At 49.0% G+C, this 10,211-nt stretch overlaps 1 protein-coding gene across 2 annotated transcripts in view; it reads left to right on the top strand.

Moving 5' to 3' along the window:
• The window catches only part of CLTCL1 (clathrin heavy chain like 1), an 88,781-nt gene that overhangs the window by 5,617 nt on the left and 72,953 nt on the right, over positions 1 to 10,211 (top strand). The gene's annotated exons all lie outside the window — the stretch shown is intronic.

A 10,211-nucleotide genomic window follows, 5' to 3' on the forward strand; every position in this document is an offset into this window, starting at 1 on the left:
TAGGAGGAAATGAAGAGCCAGAGGGTGGTACCAGCGGCCCATCAGAGAGGAAGTGGAGACCCCTTCCCCAAGGACGAGGCAGTGGCCCCGCCCTGGTCCTTTGACCTCAAGTGGAATGCCCTGCCTACTGCCCCACACTGTCCTTGCTCATCTTTGTGTGGCGGCATCTTATCTTAGTGCTGGTGAGAGAGCTCTGGGCTTGAGGTCCTGGCTCATGGATTCCAATGTCACTTCTGCTACTCACTTTTACCATCTGTGAGGAGGATTTTAGACCCCTCCTCTGTAAAATGATTGGATTGAGTTCTTAAGTTATTTCAGTCTTGGTTGACTCTTCATGACCCCATTTGGGGTTTTCTTGGCAGAGATACTGGAGTGGTTTTGCCATTTCCTTCTCCAGCTCATTTTACAGATGAGGAAACTGAGGCAAACCAGGTAAAGTCACTTGCCCAGGGTCACCCAGCTAGGAATTATCTAAGGCTGTATTTGAACTCAAGTATTCCTGATTCCAGGCCTGGTGCTCTACCACCAAGTAGTCCTCGCCACTTAAGTGAAGTGAAATTCTTAGTGACCATCATCATCAACAGCTGGGACATAAGTGGTGCCTACTGTCTGCTCATTGCAGTACTAATGTGCATGTACAGATATTATCTTGGTGCTGCATGATGCAGACCTGGAGAGGAGAGGTCCCTGAGGGAGACATGCTCAAGAGAGAATGATGCTGCGGTTCTGCCCCCCCACTTCTCTTTAAAAATCCTCTCTGGCTTTGGGTTGGGACTCTGCCAAAGTGGTGGCTCGATCTCGGAACCCCTGGGTGCTGTGGGCCTCGGTGGCTGGTCTCACTGCCATCCACAAGTGGCTCTGCAGAATGGCTAACAGAAATGGTGATACTCGGTCATCAGGGCACTGATTAGAGGAATTTGTTGCCAATTGCTTTATTGCCCGCCCTGGGTAGGGCATTAAACAAGTGACACCGGAAGGCCTTCGTGGTGATCGGGTGGGCGTGCAGCTTCGACGGTGGCAAGCAGGGGTCCTGGGGCAGAAGGGGTAGTGAGGAGATGATGTTTTCTAGTAGATTCCATTCCAAATCACCACACTGGAGTTGCGGGGTCTCGATGTTGTTCTGGCCTGAGTTTTACTCCCGTCCTGGAGCCGTGTTGTACTTTAGCTTTAGAAGAGAACGTCCTCTTGAAAGAAGCAGCTGGTTCCCTGATGGAACTTGGCTCCCAGAAGTGGCTGTGGGGCCAGATTGCAGACATCTGACCTCATGAGTCAGCTAACCCTAACCCCAGGCCGTGCCTGCCACTCCCCTGGGTGGGGGAGGCAGGCAAGGAGGGGCTGCTTTCTCTAGGACTTTTTTATACTGCTTGGTTTTCATAGTAACTTCAAGGAGACACCAGACTGCCTGTCCCTGCCCTTCTGTGGTATCAGCTGCCCTGTGAACTCCACCTGGCACGTTGCCATCACTTCATTTTTGTGCACTGGTGATTCCGCAGCACCTACCCCTCTGCCCCACCAAGCCCTTTCCCTCTAAGTGCCAGTGTATTTTAACATTGAAACAATTCTCCCTCTGTCCAAGGAAGGGCCGCTGCTCTGGGTTTAGACCCAAACTTGATGAGCAGGAATTCACCCCTTTGGAGGACAGTGAAGCCGCCGCTTATTTGCTGGTCAGGTTTCCCGACTCCAGCCCACCCGAAACAGCTTCCTTCCAGGTGCGGCTTAGATCTTTCCGGAAGCTCTTTGCCCCTCTGTGGTGATGCCTTCTGCCCAAATGCTCCAAGCGAAGGCTGTTGACTCCTGAGCTTCTGGAGGGCTGAGAAGTTGTCCCCTTATGTCCCAGGCAGTCCGAGCTCCTCTGGGGGAGTCCTGCCCCTTTGTGGAGAGGTTCTGTCCCTTCTGAGAATCGTTTGTCAGCTCTTCAGATCAGATGCCCCGGTTTACGTGGCAGACCCCAGGTGCTCTTAGTGAACGCCCGATTTTGAGCAGGTTTGGTTACCTGACTTCCCAGATCATGAAGGTTTGGAATCTCCAGAGGGAGGGAGGCCTTGGTTAATGAATTCCCTTCCTTTAGGGTCCTTGGAAGTTCTCCAGCTGTGGTCGGAAGGCCTTATTTTATAGAAAAGGAAACCTCGGAAAGATTGCCGCAGTTTGCCCCTTCCTCAAATCCCCCGACACTCACTCTCAGGCTATCGTGCCTCCCTTGCTAAATGCCGGGAATGCAGAGATGCAGTGCCTCACAAGTCGTGATCGAGGGGGTCCCCGTAACATAAAACTTTGACCTTTGGTCACTTACTTAGAGCTGGAAGGGGCCATAGGGGCCATTGAGAGCAGTCTCAAGTCCCACAGTGTGATGAGTCTGAGACAGGATTCAAATCCAGGACTTCTAACTCTTGAAGTCCAGCAACTCTGTCCATCCTAGGTAAACTTCAACTTCAGTAAGCACTTATTAGGCACCTACTGTGTGCTCAGCACTGACTAGCTTTGGTTACATAGAAAGTCATGTCTGTCACCTGAGATAATATTTGTAATATTTGTACCTCGTAGGTACTTAATGGTTGCTCATTCCCTTCCCCTTCCCCCTGTGTGGCAGACCCCCCCCCCCCAGGGCTGAGTGAGTGAGATGCTGTGACCCATGCTATAGAGGCCAGCTTTTGGTCCTTTGTGCTGTCACTGTACGTTTGCCGACTGCTTGTTTCATGGCATTGACTCTTGTCCCTCTCCTCGAGCGGCTCCCCAGCTCCTGAGGAGGGCAGTGTGGTGTCTGGCTAAGAGAGAGGACCCTCTTTTAGAGCTCTTGGCATGTTCTCATTAGAGCCTCACAACCCACCTGAAAGGTTGGTAGCACAGGGAGTTGCTGTTATCCCCATTGTACAGATGAGGAAACCAAAGCTCTGGGTGACATGAGCTGACTCAAGCAGGTCTGGGTCAGAGCCAGGAGTCCAGGTCTTTGGATCCCAACCCGAGCGAAAGGCTGCTTGTTGAACTTTAAAGCTCTTTTCCCAGCACTGCAGAAATAGCCCTGGCCATCCCGTGTCCTTTTTTTCTCTTGCTTATTTGGGGAATATGCTGTCTTAGGATGGGCTTCCTTTGGCCCGTCTTGGGTTGGCTGCATTGAGTCGTGCTTTTTATTTCAGGCCAGATGGTTTTCTAAGGGAACATAGCTTTTAGGACTGAACGAGTAGATAAAATTTGGTGTACAGAAACTCATTTACGAGTCAGCTTTCCAAAGAGACTGACCGAGAAAAGCGTGGCCACGAGACTTCACTTCTTCTCTACTAGAACTTTTTATGGGGCGGATGGGTGGGGGGCTGCAGAGAATGCGTCCTCGGCTGGTGACTCATTCCATGTCGTGACTTTGAAGGCGACTGCTCATGGTAAAGCCCAGATCCTCAAACAGCATAGTGGAAAGAGGTGGAAACCCTTCATTAGTGGCTGGCCATGTGGCTCGGGTTCACACTGTCGTAGGAGCATAATCTTCCTTAACATTCCTTATAAAGCCGGCAGCTGCTCAGAAATGCCATTTCCTCCCTCTGTGTTGCTAGAGCCCTTTGAGGGGTGATCTCATCGAGGTGGGTGTCCCCCCCACCCCGATCCTGGCCGGCCTGCCCAAGCCTGTGGGACTCTTCTCCACGTCTTCCTGTCTTTGCCTCCATGTGGGAGCAGAGTTAAGAAAAGGGGCCCAGTGACTAGGTCATTGTTGATAAGGAATGTGTCTTTACTTAGCATGCAGGCAGTTGGAATGGACCTTAGAGATAGAAGCCTTTTCCTTGCCCGAAGGTGTCCTGAGGCCCAGAGGCATGATGGGGCAGGGGGAGGGAGCAGACAGTGCTGGGCTGGGATTCCAGACCCTCCCTCTGGGGAGCTGCGCAGGTCAGCTTCACGCAGGGTCCTCCGCTTGCTCATGGGAACTCAGTGATGGCTCCTTCCAGGTCTAACTCTAGGCTCATACTGCCTTTTGACTTGTCTGTCGCTGCATAGATGTTGATGGCTCCTGCTGCCAAGTGCAGAGGGACCCCAAAACCCCAGAGAGAACTAGGGTACTGTGGGAAAAGAGCTCTGGCTTTGGAGGCAGGCTGGCCTGGGTTCAAGTCCTGCCAAGTTAGGCCCCTTGGGCCTCAGTTTCCAAGTCTTTAGAATGACAGGGGTTGGATTAGATGACAGGAGCTCCCTTCCAGCTCTGAATTTAGGAGAATGTTAAAGATTACCACGTAGCGAACCTCAGAAGGGACCAGGGGCTTTGGGGGGTGGGGGTGGTTCACCCTTGATGGCTAGGACCCGGGGCACTGGATTGGGCATTCTAAAAACTCCCACAGCAAAGCCCTTTGTGGGAGGTTGGTTAATTGATCGGTTTTGTTATTCGGTTGTTTTTCAGTTGTGTCCAACTCTTGGTGACCTCATCTGGGATTTTCTTGACAGAGATACTAGAGTGGTTGGCCATTTCCTTCTCCAGCTCATTTACAGATGAGGAAACTGAGGCAAACAGGGTAAAGTGACTCGCCCAGGGGCACCTTGCTAGTAAGGGTCTGAGGCTGGATTTGAACTGAAGAGGAGTCTTTCTGACTCCAGGCCAGGGGCTCTGTGCACTGTAGTGCCCCTAGCTGCCCCAGTCCATCAATAAACATTTATTAAATGCCTGCTGTGTGCCAGGGACTGTGCTAAGTGCTGGGGATCCAAAAAGGACCAAAAGACAGGTCATGCCCTCAAGGAGCTCCCACTCTAATGCCCGAGACAACCTGTAGATGTGTCTAGAGGACAGAGGGGGACCTCTTGAAGGAGGAGGGGTCTGGGCAAGGCGGGGGTTTTAGTTGGCCTTTCAGCCAGGAAGCCACGATGAAGAGGGAGCATTTGAGGCATTGGGGGGGCCGCCCGAGAAGGTGGCGAGAGGCCAGACGAGTGCCGGCATGTCTGGGAGAGCTCCTAGGAGCTCTCATGCCCTGCTAGAGAGACACAGAAAGCATCCCCTCCCCAAAGCAGCTTACCTTCTCTCTGGCACTAAATGCAAGTGTGTGCAAACAGAGCCCAAGCTTGTGGGGAGGTGACCTTGTGCAGGGTGACCCAGAGCTGAGCTGGGAAGGAAATGAGAGGCTGAGGCTGGTGAGGGATTGAGCCTCTGACGCGGGGGGTCCATGGCCCAGGGAAGGCTGGGTCGGGGGGAGGGTCGGTTTGGTTCCTGGGAAGTCCCTAAAGTGGCCTGATGGAATGGGAAGCCTGGTCTAGGCTGGTCTGGTCTCCTCAGGCTCCGTAGAGTACCTGTGGCCATGTGGGGGTGCGTGTCTGTGTGCCTCCCAAAGCTTGGTTGCTGGGGTAGTGGTGAGAGAAAGAGTAGGATGATGGCTGTAGGGGGCACCAGAGAGGGGAGAGCAAGGGACTTAACCGAGGTCACCCAGGAGTAAGAGGTGGAATTTGAATCCAGGTCCTAGAGTTCGTGCCCTTTTCCTGTCTGTAGTGATGGAAGTTGAGGATGTTTGAGGGAACATCGGCATGTATGGTGAAGAACACCAGTGGAAGGGCAGGAGTTAGGGTAGAGGCGAAGATTGGGGGCCCCCCAGGGTTGAAATTGGGTGATGAAAGCTCAAGGGTGGGCGAGGTTGTGGAGTGATGGTCGGAACACTCAGTCCAGCAGAAGGGTCTGGGACAGGAAGGGGTCAGTGAGACAGCATGGCAGATCGAGCACTGCCAGGCCTGGATTCAAGAGGTCAAATCCAGCTGCACTGACCCTGGGAAAATCACATCACCTCTCTCTGCCTTAGTTTCCTCATCTGTAAAATGGGGAGAATAACAGCACCTACCTCCCAGAGTTGTTATGAGGATCAAATGAGCTGTTTGTGAAGTGCTTAGCACAGAGCCCTAATTAAACCGAGGGCTTTCTCTCCATATGAAGATCTTGCAGGTATTAGTCATCTTTCTATGCCTTCTTCCCCGAGTCTTTTCAACAGTGTAAATGTGTATCATTCTGTTGTCTGGTATTCCTGATTGTGTTCCCTGACTCCTTTGTGAAACACCCATTATTATGGAAACTAACCTTCCCAAATAGTGAGGGAGCTTGCTCTCTGTCTCACACTTGGGGGTTGCCTTTGCCCCCTGCTTGAAAAACCCTCCTGAGCATCCCTGGTGATCTAGCGATGAAGGCCCCTCTCGAATCATCTTCTTGGCCCGAAGTCTTGTAGTCGGGCTGTGGCCGCCAGCGCTGAGTACATGACAGAAGCGGGGAGCGGCTGTGCGCTAAGACCTAGTGTGATAAGATGCTCTATCCATTCTAGGTTCAGCCAAGTAAATATTTTTTAAAATGTATCTATTTTACATTCATTTATTTTATAGTTTGTTTTATTTTTCCTTCCCACTGCCCCTCTGCACCCTGTGGAACAATTAAAGAGAAGAAGAAAGCCCTCACCCCAAATATACAGAGTCCAGCAAAACCCCAACAGACGCTTCCAAAACTTTGCCTCCTTGAGCGTCTTCAGTCCCTCACCTCTCCCAGGAAGTGTCTTCAGTCCTCTGGATTTGGGGTTTATCACTGCATTAATGCTCACTTCACTGCGTCAGGTCATAGATGTCTTTTCAGTTTCCTCTGATACTATTTAGATTTCATAATTTCCATTCTATTTATATACAGTAGGTAGGCATCTTCAGGAATGAACTTTTAATAGCTTCCAACATGGCTGTTTCTTCCAAGTCTTATAATCGACCAATATGGAAATCTGTAAATGTTAAATGATTTGGAAGTCTCTATCCTTGCATTGATTTATCTGTAAATTGACTAATTTTAATCGTAGCTAGGCTTTCTGGAGTGATCGATTTAAAGGGAAAAAAAAGTTAAAACAGGAAATCTTTAATTTAGAATAAAGTCTATAATTTTAGTTAGTACGCCTGCTCCCTCCATAAATGCAGATTGCATATTGCACTTCTGGTTTTAAGTTGGTATAATATATATATATAGATATATATATAGATATATATATGTATCTTATATATATACACACACACATATATAGTTGGTATAGTGTATCTGTATGTATGTATATATACATACATATATACATATATATAACATATGCATGTGTGTGTGTATATATATATATATAAATATAAATATAAATATAATCACTTAGCGTTGAGCTTTTCTTTATGAACTTGTCTGCGTTGGTCTGTGGATGCCGTGCTGCTGGGCCTGTATCCTGACGAGGCAGGTTTGAGTTTCGGCGTCACTGACCCAGGCTTCAGGGTCTCCCAAGTCACGTCCATGCCCTGCAAAGGCGTCAGATGAGGCGCTGCTCGGCGGTCCGAGTCTGCGTCTGCCATCTTGGCCACATTATACAAATATCAGTCTGGATACTTAGGGACTCCTCACTTTGGTTAGTCACTCTTCAGTCTGTGGGCACTGGCTTTGTCCCTAGTTTTTGCTGCCTTGAGCGTTCCCTGCCCTCCCTTTTCTTGGTCTTCTGTGCCTGGAATGGGCTTATTTTCCCTCCTTTGGGAATTCTCTTCCTCAAGGGCTTGGCTCATGCTCTACTGTATCTCTCTCCCTGCAAACTCTCACGGCTTTTTTGTTCCTCTTATAGGCTGCCAGTCTGACCTAGATGTCACCATCATCTAATTTCTTCCATTATTTGTGTGTCTTTTCTCCCTTTCATTCCTCCCCAGCCACCCATCTAAAGTCCCCTTTGGCAATTTGAGTGAGATTAAAGAACAGGTTCGTTAGGAGTCAGTGAATAGGACAAGGAGAATTTCAGCTCTCTTGGAGATTAGCTGTCATACATCATCATTGGTAATTGCATTGCTCAGAGTTTTTTCAGATGAGGTTGTCTTTACATGTTTTTGTTACTTGTTAAACTGTTCTCCTGGTTGTGTTTACTTCACTCTGCATCAGTTAGTATGGGTCTTCCCAAATTTCTCTGAAACCCTCTTTCATCATTGCTGATGTTGCAGTTCTCATTCATACACCATAATTTGATCGGCCAGTCCCTACTTGCAGGGGATATCCCCTTCGTCCTGCGGCTGCCCCTGCCAGTTTCCAGTTTTTGGCTACTATAAAAAGGGCTGCTATTGTCCCTATGGGCCTTTTTCCTCTTTCCTTGATCTCTTAGGCCTGGTAGTGATATGGTTGGGTGAAAGAATATATACACACTTGGTAACTTTTGGTCATCTGTCTCAATTGCTTTCTGGGATGACTGTACCAATTCATAACAACACCAGCAGTTTTCATTTTTCGTTTTTGTCACCTTTGCCAATCTGGTGGGTGAGAAGTAGAACCTCAGAGCTGTGTTAATTTACATTTCTCTAATTATTAGGGCTTTGGAGCATTTTTTCACAGGGTGGTTGATAGCTTGGCTTTCTTCTTTTGAGAAATATTTGTCCATATTGTTTGACCATTTATCTATTGGGGAATGGCTTTTGGTGTTCACGTTGGTTAGTTTACTGGCTCCCTTAGACAGCAGACCCCTAACAGAGATACTTGATGGAAAGCTCCCTCCCCCAAGCCATACTTGCGCTTCTTATCCCAGTTGTGTTGTTTCTTCCTAGTCCAAAAGCTTTTTACTTTCATGGGATCACAGTTACTTAGACTTGTCTTTTGTGAACCTACATCAGTGTGAAGGAAGGTCCCCTGACCTTAGAAGGGGCGCAGGCTTCTGTTACAGTAGGTACAGTCTTTAACCCTTGCCCGAGGGGCACAGGTGCTGTCTTGGCTCCCTAAGACGTCTAGTAACCCTCACTCCAATAGCATTGGTAGAAGGACCCTCTGGGGGTACAGCATGTACATGTTTACGTGAATGAAGAGGAATTTGGAGTGTTGGGGCTCAGGTTCTAATAATTGGGGGTGGGTTGAGGAAGAGGCATCTTGTGAAAGGTAACACCTGAACTGAATTTTTAATAATAATAAACAGCCAGCATTTATGTGTTGTAGTAGGGTCTGAAAACTGCTTCCCAAGTGTGACCTCCGTTGTTCCTCACAGCAGCCCCATGAGGTAGGTGCTCTTTTTATCCCCATTTTACAGATAAGGGTCTGAGGGAAGATTCCAAATCAAGTCTTCCTGTGTCCAAGTCCAGCAGTCTGTCCCCCATGCCGTCTAGCCGCTTGAAGGACTCCGTGGAGATCCAGGGAAGATATTGCAGGCGTGGTTGGGGACAGCCTGTGCAAAGGCATGGAGGTGGGAGGTTGGCTGGGACTTCCTTAAGTTCTCTCCTTTCCTTCTTTCTTAGCAATTTGTGTGTCTTATGACACTTAGTACAAGCTGCTTTATCTAAGACATGTGCACAAACAGCCACATCTTTCTGACCAGGTCAATTGCCCTTCGGGGCCTGGGGTGTTGGGGCACATTGTCTTCAGTGCTTTGGTTCCTGGGAGTAGTTTGGGGACCAGGTCCCAGGCAAAAATGCCATCCCCTTGCACGCTTCTCCAGATTCAGCTGGACGGGGGCTCAGATGGACCTGCTCCATCACCAGGTCTGTCCTTCGGACCCCCGGCGGTCTGCCTGTTGAGTGAGCCCAGTGCCTGGCACAGAGTCAGTGCTGCAGAGCTTTGTCTCCCTGCCGTGAGTGGGCACTCAGAGCAGGACTGAGGTGGAGGACTGGCTTCTTGTAACAGGGCGGCGTGGCACAGAAGGCTTTGGGTTTGGAATCTGAAGACCTAGAATCTGGAGGCCCTGCCTGGGGTGGGGGTGGGGCAGAAGGCCCTGAGCAGGGACTCATGGTATAAACTTTTGGGGTAAATCTTTCCAATTTCTTTGTAAGGGGAAAAGAGCTCAAGATCTGGTACCATCTTGAGCTCTTTTCCCCTTACAAAGAAAGACCCACAGTCTTTTAGTGTCGCCATGGCTAGGTCTTGTATGATTCTAATTGTGGTACTGCCATATGTAAATTGTTTTTCTCTTGTTGCTCATAATATTTTGTCCTTGGTCTGGAATTGACTGTAATATTGCCGTGAGTTTTCCTCGTAGGATCTCTTTCAGGTGGTGATTGGTGAATTTTTTCTATTTCTACTTTCCTTTGTTGTTCTAATGCTTCAAGACCATTTTCTCTAATCATCTCTTGTGTTATTGTATCAAGATTCTTTTGCTGCTGGTTTTTGTACTGCAATGCTTACATGATCCATGAGCATTCCTTAGACTCATGCAGAGTATGACTCTGACACGTAGACATTGACGGAGATGGTATTTGGGAATTGCTGGGGGCAAAAATGCCATCCCCTTGCACGCTTCTCCAGATTCAGCTGGACG

This window comes from Vombatus ursinus, unplaced genomic scaffold, assembly GCF_900497805.2.
Source record: "Vombatus ursinus unplaced genomic scaffold, bare-nosed wombat genome assembly UNPS02014167.1, whole genome shotgun sequence".
Lineage (NCBI taxonomy): Eukaryota > Metazoa > Chordata > Mammalia > Diprotodontia > Vombatidae > Vombatus > Vombatus ursinus.